We start from the raw sequence: 10,491 nt of genomic DNA, 5'->3' as shown, positions 1-10,491 counted from the left end.
ACACTGTGCGGTGCTGTTTAAACTTCACAGGTCTCAGACAGACATCGAGACATGTGGCCGAGACGTTCGTAAATGTATAACGAGTTAGCAGTGCAATCTATTCGCCTATATTCAGGTTATCTTCTAGCTTTGGAGTCTAACCAATACACGGAAATAAGTGGGACAACAAAAAATAAACAACCACGCCAGTTTTCTAGCTATTGATTTAGCTTCGGGTAAGTCAACAAACACGTAGCTAGCTAACCAATTTAGCAAGTCTGCAGCCGTTGGCAAGCAAAAGTATCGTTAGCTGCTAGTTAGCCACGGTAACAGCTACCTAGCTAATATAGCGTCTGTATTGTAGGCCAGGCCAGTCTCGTTAGCCAATGAAGTTGAATAATTAACTAGCTAGCTATGAGCATACTTGTTTTGTTTCTTGTTAGCTAAATACAATTACGTTGTTACTAGCCTGCTAGCTAACAGCTGACTAGCCTATATCAACCAAAAGTAGTTAGTTAGCTGACTAGCGCCTGATCATGACCATCTTGTTAACGTTAACTGAATTGCAAACTAGCCAGCTAACGCCAACTACTTAACTTAGTTATCAAACTAGTAGAAATAACAAGTAGCTAGTTAACCAGCTAAACATAGAAGTTAGTAGAAGTTTGAGGGGCACTAGTACACACTACTAGAATAAGTTGAAGGGTCGTGTTACATCACACATGGGCCACAAAGTTTAAATTGTTAACGTCAGCGACCGCAGGGCATTTCATAATGTTTGACTTACTTGACAGCTAGCTGCGGGGTATTTGGTTAGCTAGCTGGACATAAAATACAAGACCACAACTCGCCGGATTTACTAGATAGCTGGAAGCTTGCTAGTTTACGTTAGTAGTTGGCTGACTAGCTGGTAAATTAAATAATCCAAGATGGCATTGGATGATAGAGAACATGGCTAACGTTAGTTATTTTAGCAGCTCACATGGTAGAGTGTTGGCCTCAGTGACCTGTATAACCCATTTAATTTAAATATCTGCGACTGTGTCTGCCTGTATTTTAGCCAGAGCTGACACTGGTTAAGCAAGACCTTTTGTTGTACTCTTACCACTGGCTTTCACTGGACAGTGTTTTGCTTCTTGATTCATGCGGAAGGCACATTTCAGTTGAATGCATTCAACTGTACAAATTTTCCCATTGCTCCACTCACCAAGCAGACATTAACTTCTCAACTGGCTATGTACACTTTGTGACAGTGTTTATTTTTGTTTTTTCAAGTTTATTTAATTTAACCTTTATTTGACTTGGCAAGTCGGTTAAGAACAAATTCTTATTTACAATGGACGGCCTAACCCGGACAACGCTGGGCCAATTGTGCGTCGCCCTATGTTACTCCCAATCATGGCCAGTTGTGATACAACATGGAATCGAACCAGGGTCTGTAGTGACGCCTTTAGCACTGAGATCCAGTGCCTTAGACCACTGCGCTACTCGGGAGATCTCCAGAGCTCTGACATCTCCTGCTTCCATCTGCTGGTCGGGAACCCGCTTATCTAGCGATCCATTATTCAAGTATGCCTGTTTCTTTTATTGGACGTGGAGACCGAGAGAAATCCTTGGCCAAATCAGCCTTGCATTCAAGTAGTTACTCGCCAGACACATGCTGGCAAAGACGAGACCATTTGTGCACAGTTGCTGTGCTTATGCTGATACAGTTTTAAGTTTTGTCTTATGTGCGAGATAGGCATGGTATAAATCGTCCAACGAAATGGTCACTTGCAAGTTCCTTCTCGACAATGTAACAAGAATACGAACATAAAGTAAATGGCAGTAGAATAGAATAAAATTTTTAGCATAGGTATAATTCAGGAAGGTACAATGTTTACAAGTGTATTGGGGATAGGGGCAAGTGTATAAATTGAGAAATATAGTAAGAGTCTCATGTCAGCAGTTGTGATAAGGTGTGGAGAATCACAGCAGTCTGATGCTTATAGATAGAAACTGTATTTGAGCCTGTTGGTATCAGACCTCATGCTCCGATATCGTCTACCGACGGTAAGGGAGAGAACAACGCGTATGTGGGGCCCTTGATGCTGCGTGCCCACCTCAGGCACTGTTTCCAGTTGATATCCTGGATGAGTGGAAGCACCAGTGATGTACTGGGCCACCTTCACCCCCACCCCCATAGGATTATCATTTATTTACATTTTAGTCATTTAGTAGACGCTCTTATCCAGAGCGGCTTACAGTTGGTACATTCATCTTAAGATAGATAGGTGGGACAACCACATCTGTTATAGTAAGTATATTTTTCCTCAGTCAAGTGATCTTGTAGTGGATGCGAGCTTCGACTGGAAGCCAGTGGAGCGTGCAGAGGAACTGGGTACAATGGGTGAACTTGGGAAGGTTTAACACCAGGCAGGCTGTGCCATTCTGGATAAATTGCAGGGGTTTGATGGCACATGCATGGAGTCCAACCAACACCGACTTGCAGTAGTCCAGACGGGAGATGACAAGTGCCTGGATTAGGACCTGCGCCTCTTCCTGTGTGTGACAGGGTCGTACTCTACCGACGTTGTAGAGCATGAACTTGCAGGAGCGAGTCACTGCTTTGATGTTTGCAGACAGAAATTATTCATGACCTGGCAGGAATATAGTATGTGGGTCTGGTTTAGAGGTCAACCGATTAATCGGAATGGCCGATACCAAGTTTTCATAACAATCGCACTGCGTTCATCCACCTCTGGCCTGCTCGCCTCCCTACCACTGAGGAAGTACAGTTCCCGCTCAGCCCAGTCAAAACTGTTCGCTGCTCTGGCCCCCCAATGGTGGAACAAACTCCCTCACGACGCCAGGACAGCGGAGTCAATCACCACCTTCCGGAGACACCTGAAACCCCACCTCTTTAAGGAATACCTAGGATAGGATAAAGTAATCCTTCTCACCCCCCCCCCCTTAAAAGATTTAGATGCACTATTGTAAAGTGGCTGTTCCACTGGATGTCATAAGGTGGAAGCACCAATTTGTAAGTCGCTCTGGATAAGAGCGTCTGCTAAATGACTTAAATGTAAAATCGGAAATCTGTATTTTTGGACACCGATTTGGCAGATTAAAAAATTATAATAAATAAAAAAAGTTGCTAGCTAGCATTAAACTTATCTTTTAAAAAACAATCAATCAATCATAACTATTAGTTAACTACACATGGTTGATGATATTACTAGTTTATCTAGCGTGTCCTGCATTGCATATAATCAATGCGGTGCGTATCGTTGCTCCAACGTGTACCTAACCATGAACATCAATGCCTTTCTTAAAATCAATACACAGAAGTATATCTTTTTAAACCTGCATATTTAGCTAAAAGAAATCCAGGTTATCCAAATCAAATTTATTTGTCACATACACATGGTTAGCCGATGTTAATGCAAGTGTAACGAAATGCTTGTGCTTCTAGTTCTGACAATGCAGTAATAACCAACAAGTAATCTAACCTAACAATTCCAAAACTACCACATTATACACACAGTGTAAAGGGATAAAGAATATGTATATAAGATATATGAATGAGTGATGGAACGGCATAGGCAAGATGCAGTAGATGTTATAATGTTATAATCTCTACCCGGCACAACCAGAAGAGTACTGGCCACTCCTCATAGCCTCTAGGTTTCTTCCTAGGTTTTGGCCTTTCTCGGGAGTTTTTCCTAGCCACCGTGCTTCTACACCTGCATTGCTTGCTGTTTGAGGTTTTAGGCTGGGTTTCTGTACAGCACTTTGAGATATCAGCTGATGTAAGACGGGCTATATAAATACATTTGATTTGATTTGAGATGGTATCGAGTACAGTATATATATATGAGATGAGTAATGTAGGGTATGTAAACAAAGTGGCATAGTTTAAAGTGGCTAGTGATACATGTATTACATAAAGATGCAGTAGATGATGTAGAGTGCAGAATATACCCTACATTACTCATCTCATATGTATATGTATGTAAACATTATATTAAGTAGCATTGTTTAAAGTGGCTAGTGATATTGTTGGACTAGTAACCGGAAGGTTGCAAGTTCAAACCCCCGAGCTGACAAGATACAAATCTGTCGTTCTACCCCTAACAGGCAGTTAACCCACTGTTCCTAAGCCATCATTGAAAATAAGAATTTGTTCTATAACTGACTTGCCTAGTTAAATAAAGGTAAAATAAAATATATTTTACATCGATTTCCATCAATTCCCATTATTAAAGTGGCTGGAGTTGAGTCAGTGTGTTGGCAGCAGCCACTCAATGTTAGTGGTGGCTGTTTAACAGTCTGATGGCCTTGAGATAGAAGCTGTTTTTCAGTCTCTCGGTCCCTGCTTTGATGCACCTGTACTGACCTCGCCTTCTGGATGATAGCGGGGTGAACAGGCAGTGGCTCGGGTGGTTGTTGTCCTTGATGATCTTTATGGCCTTCCTGTGACATCGGGTGGTGTAGGTGTCCTGGAGGGCAGGTAGTTTGCCCCAGGTGATGTGTTGTGCAGACCTCACTACCCTCTGGAGAGCCTTACGGTTGTGGGCGGAGCAGTTGCCGTACCAGCCAATATTAACCAGGTGAAATTGTGTCACTTCTCTTGGGTTCATTGCTCGCAGAGTCAGTGTATATGCAACAGTTTGGGCTGCCTAATTTGCCAGAATTTTACGTAATTATGACATAACATTGAAGGTTGTGCAATGTAACAGGAATATTTAGACTAATGGATGCCACCCCTTAGATAAAATACGGAACGGTTCCAAATTTCACTGAAAGAATAAACGTCTTGTTTTCGAGATGATAGTTTCCCAATTTGACCATATTAATGACCTAAAGGCTTGTATTTCTGTGTGTTATTATGTTATAACTAAGTCTATGATTTGAGAGAGCAGTCTGACTGAGTGGTGGTAGGCAGCAGCAGGCTCGTAAGCATTCATTCAAACAGCACTTTTGTGCGTTTTGCCAGCAGCTCTTCGATGTGCGTCAAGCATTGCGCTATTTATGACTTCAAGCCTATCAACTTCCGAGATTAGGCTTGTGTAACCGATGTGAAATAGCTAGCTAGTTAGCGGGGTGTGCGCTAATAGCGTTTCAAACGTCACTCGCTCTGAGCCTGTGGTTGTTCCCCTTGCTCTGCATGGGTAACGCTGCATCGAGGCTGGCTGTTGTCGATGTGTTCCTGGTTCGAGCCCAGGGAGGAGCGAGGACAGGGACGGAAGCTATACTGTTACACTGGCAATACTAAAGTGCCTATAAGAACATCCAATAGTCAAAGGTTAATGAAATACAAATGGTATAGAGATAAATAGTCCTAAAATTCCTATAATAACTACAACCTAAAACTTCTTACCTGGGAATATTGAAGACTCATGTTAAAAGGAACCACCAGCTTTCATATGTTATCATGTTCTGAGCAAGGAACTGAAACGTTAGCTTTCTTTCATGACACATATTGCACTTTTACTTTCTTCTCCAACACTTTGTTTTCGCATTATTTAAACCAAATTGGACACGTTTCATTATTTATTTGAGGCTAAATTGATTTTATTGATGTATTATATTAAGTTAAAATACGTGTTCATTCAGTATTGTTGTAATTGTCATTATTACTAATACATTTTAAAAATCGGCCGATTAATTGGTATCGGCATTTGTTGGTCCTCCAATAATCGGTATCGGCGTTGAAAAATCATAATCGGTCGACCTCTCGTCTGGTTAGCCCTATTCTTCAATGGAACAATAAATACAGCATAATGGGGAAATGAGAGGGGACCAGTGTATTATGGGTACTACAAGAAACAAAGAGAATGACACCCGTTATGAAGATTTCTAAATACTTATATACTTAAATGGCTGTTGAAATAAAAATTACTTTGTTTAATGTAAATGGCCTTAATAGCCCCATTAAAAAATATTGTTAAAATTGAAGAGGGATAGAGGTGATATCATCTTTCTCCAAGAAACACATCTAAAGAAGAACATAGAAAATTAGAACAACTGGCATCAGCACAAGTGTTTTCCTCTTCCTACCGTTCAGCAAGAAGAGGGGTAACATTAATGACCAAAAATAATATCCCTTTTCACACAAAGAACCATTGTAGACAGACTGAAGATACATACTAGTAAATGGAAAGTTTGAGGGCAAGGAAATAACATTAAATGTATATAACCCAAACGAACAAGGACCCAAATTTATATCCAAAATGCTTAACCTACTTATCATGGGGCCGAAGGGGACAATAGTAATGGGAGGATACCTCAGCCTTCTCATGAATCCCTTGTTAGATTGTCAACATAAACACAAGGCAGAGAAGGCTGCAGTGACACTAAGAAGGGCAGACTTGGCTGGGTCTGATAGATGTTTGTAGAACTCTACACCCTATTTTAAAGCACGTAACAAATTTACTCGAGATTAGACTATTACTTTGTTTAAAAACAGTCCTAGCCAAAGTCAATAACCTCCTCATTAGACCAATTGAAATACCGGATCATGCTAAGTATGAAACTAAATATATGACCAAAGAAAGGCTTGACAGTCTGGAGTTGAAATAATTCACTTTTCATGACATAGAATTTAAGAATAGAATCAGGGCAACACTGAAACAATATCTGGAGATTAATGATGATGGAGAGGTCTCCCATAATGGAATGGGTGGGGGCCAAAGCAGTGCTTCGGGGCGTGATAATATCATATGCTTCTTCTTCAAAAATAGAGTACGTAACAACCTGTAACTCCGCTATTATTACTGTTATTCATAAAGAAGGTAAAGATCCAGCAGAATGTGCATCGTATCGACCAATATTGTTGCTGAACGGCGACCAAAAATTGCTTACATAAATTATTGCAAATAGATTCAGTAATATAATCCCAGATATCATAAACTCTGACCAAATGGGTTTTGTCCATGAGACTTCTGAGAAATTAATGTGAGACAAACATTTAATTTGAGTGGAGCAGCGGTCTAAATCAAATCAAATTTATTTATATAGCCCTTCGTACATCAGCTGATATCTCAAAGTGTTGTACAGAAACCCAGCCTAAAACCCCAAACAGCAAGCAATGCAGGTGTAGAAGCACAGTGGCTAGGAAAAACTCCCTAGAAAGGCCAAAACCTAGGAAGAAACCTAGAGAGGAACCAGGCTATGTGGGGTGGCCAGTCCTCTTCTGGCTGTGCCGGGTGGAGATTATAACAGAACATGGCCAAGATGTTCAAATGTTCATAAATGACCAGCATGGTCGAATAATAATAGGGCAGAACAGTTGAAACTGTAGCAGCAGCACGGTCAGGTGGACTGGGGACAGCAAGGAGGCACTAAGGCACTGCATCTCAGTGCAAGTGGCGTCAATACAGTCCCTGGTTCAAATCCAGGCTGTATCACATCCGGCCGTGATTTAGAGTCCCATAGGGCGGCACACAATTGGCCCAGCATCGTCTGGGGTAGGCCATCATTATAAATAAGGATTTGTTCTTAACGGACATGCCTAGTTAAGTAAAAACATTCATAATCTAATGGAGCACGCTCTCAAGAAAAAACATAAATAGCTTATGCTAACCAGATGCAATAAAACCATAGTGTCCTATCTGGATACAGACTAAATACAGGGAAATCAGAACCAATTACTGTAGGTCAACCAATATCCCAAGACATCAAAACTAAGTTTAAACTTAAATGGGCGGATGCGAGGGATTGCGACGCAAGCTATGCAAAAAAACTGATATCTCTAGTTTAAAATGACAGATGAAAAAAATGTAATAAATTGTTACTTAAACTGACAAACAGGTCAATCTAAATTTTACTACATCTAAATAGAGAAGCTATACCTTGGCAGGTTTTTTGGATGATCTCTTGTCAATTATTTGATAAAATATTTGAATGGCTTTAGTCGATAGACTCTTAAGTTGGCCATTGTGTAAATAATGCATTAAAGTCAATGGAAAACTTGCTTGACAAATTGGTTACACACACAGATCTCAGGTTTAATGTAATTAAGTGATGGCACTGTGACTGGGTTGTTAATAGAGCTACCCCCTGCTTTTTTCCATTTCCGCCTGAAGACATACCCAAATCTAACTGCCTGTAGCTCAGGCTCAGAACCAAGGATATGCATATTCTTGATTTAATTTGAAAGAAAACACTCAGAAGTTTGTGTAAATGTGAATTGAATGTAACATAATAGATCTGGTTCAGATAATACAATGAAAAAACCATACGTTTTTTCATTTTTATTGTTGTATCATCATCTTTAAAATGAACAAGACAAAACAAACATTCAGATAGGATGATGGGGACAATCAGTGAAAAACATAAGAGGGCAACAGTACTTGTGCAAGGTTTCAGAATGATAACTTCCAAAACAAGTGTGCTACATCACATTTATCATGAAGTCACCCAGGTGTCCCATACAAGTAGCCCAAATGTACCCAAGTGCCCCCCCCCCCCCCCCCAATGGAGGAAAAAAATATTTACACTTACAAAATAACATGGGTAACTATTTACACACTTTCAATATTTGGAAGACCCTCAGTCCTCTATCAAATCAAATGTATTTATATAGCCCTTTGTACATCAGCTAATATCTCAGTGCTGTAGAGAAACCCAGCCTAAAACTCCAAACAGCAAGCAATGCAGGTGTAGAAACACAGTGGCTAGGAAAAACTCCCTAGAAAGGCCAAAACCTAGGAAGAAACCTAGAGCGGAACCAGGCTAGGAGGGGTGGCCAGTCTTCTTCTGGCTGTGCCGGGTGGCGATTATAACAGAAGATGGCCGAGATTTTCAAACGTTCATAGATGACCATCAGGGTCAGACACTAATAATCACAGTGGTTGTAGAGGGTGCAACAGCACAGCACCTCAAGAGTAAATATGAACAGTTTAGGGTTTCATAGCCGCAGGCAGAACAGTTGAAACTGGAACAGCAGCAAGGCCAGGTGGACTGGGGACAGCAAGGAGTCATCATGCCAGGTAGTCCTGACGCATGGTCCTAGGGCTCAGGTCCTCCGAAAGAGAGAAAGAGAGAATTAGAGAGAGCATACTTAAATTCACACAGGACACTGGATAAGACAGAAGTACTCCAGATATAACAAACTGACCCTAGCCCCCCGACACATAAACTACTACAGCATAAATACTGGAGGCTGAGACGGGGGGGATCAGGAGACACTGTGGCCTCATCCGATGAGACCCCCGGACAGGGCCAAACAGGAAGGATATAACCCCACCCACTTTGCCAAAGCTCTACACAATATTGTGCTGCTGATGCCAGGTGCCATTTGGAAAGCAGAGGGTGGCCAAGCATGTGGTGCAGGTGATGGGGGACTTCATCTTGCAAACAACACAGTGACGCCTCCATGCTGTGCCCTTTTGGCCCTGAGGCACATCCATACCTGCAGAAATACATTTTGGCAGATGAACACTTGTGGCAGGGGCAGAAGGGACAGAGGTAGAGTAGGTAGAACGTGGTGCAGTGGTGCTGTAGCCAGCAAGCTCCTTGATGAGCAGCTCTCTGAAGTGAGAGGAAGGGCTTTCCACAGCTCTTAGCCATTTCTTTGTTTAGGATGAATGCATTCACCACAGCAATGTCGATGAAATGATAGAAGAACGTCTTGTACCATTTCATCGTCTTATGGAGAACATTGTAATAGCTTATCAGCGTATCTGACAGGTCCACACCTCCCATGCTCTTGTTGTAGTCCTTTATTGCAGTTGGAATGGGGACATTTTTGGTGGTCCATGCCCCGGCACCGTCCTTCACACATCTGACGACATGATCCCCACTGAAGGACTTGTAGATTGTTGTGCACATCACCACCTCTCTGGTATCCATCCACTTTACAAAAAGCAGGCCATCTTCACGGATCCATCGCATGGTCCCCCGCTCAGCCCGCTTAGGCATGTCGTTCAGCTTCGTCTTCGGAAAGCCCACCCTGTTGGTACGAATGGTGCCACAAGCCCACACTTCCCGCTTCCTAAGGTCTGCAAACAGGGTAGGGCTTGTGTAGAAGCTATCCACAAACAGTTTGTAGCCCTTCCCTAGCAGTTGAAAATCCAATAACTCCATTACAGAGTCATAGCTAAGTCCCTTACCGGTAGCAAAACTGTTCTTCCCCTCATAGACAAAACAAATTGCATGTGTAGGCACACACAGAATCAGTCACCACAAACTGCTTGTAACACCACTTGGTTGGTTTGTTTCTCATGTACTGTTTGAGGCCAATTCTGGCCTTTGAGGCTACCATCCTCTCATCTGTTGACACATTCTGGGCTGGCTGAAAGTAGGTTTTGCAGGCCTCAACAATGCTGTAGTAGAGAGGTTTTATTTTGCACAGTCTATCAAATGTTGCTGTGCCTCTCTTCTTGTCATTCGCTTCATCAACCTTTGGGTCACTGATATGAAGCGCCTGTGCGATAACCAGAAACCTTTTGCAAGACATAGCGGTCATGGGGAAAGGCAGTTGGTAGAGAGATTATGTTTTCCAGTAGTCCCTCAGGCTTTTCAGCT

At 42.0% G+C, this 10,491-nt stretch overlaps 1 protein-coding gene across 1 annotated transcript in view; it reads left to right on the top strand.

Annotated features, from left to right (window-relative positions):
* Position 1: 1 nt before the first annotated feature.
* LOC115132968 (protein SCAF11-like) overlaps positions 2 to 10,491 on the top strand; it is a 29,207-nt gene continuing 18,717 nt past the window's right edge. Inside the window, exon 1 of the mRNA XM_029665725.2 lies at positions 2 to 215. The gene's annotated coding sequence lies outside the window, so the exon portion shown is untranslated. The remainder of the gene's footprint in view (positions 216 to 10,491) is intronic.

This window comes from Oncorhynchus nerka, linkage group LG8 (assembly GCF_034236695.1).
Source record: "Oncorhynchus nerka isolate Pitt River linkage group LG8, Oner_Uvic_2.0, whole genome shotgun sequence".
NCBI classification, from domain to species: Eukaryota; Metazoa; Chordata; class Actinopteri; order Salmoniformes; family Salmonidae; genus Oncorhynchus; species Oncorhynchus nerka.
Note: the sequence above shows the minus strand (reverse complement) of the source record. Positions and strands in the feature narration are given on the sequence as shown.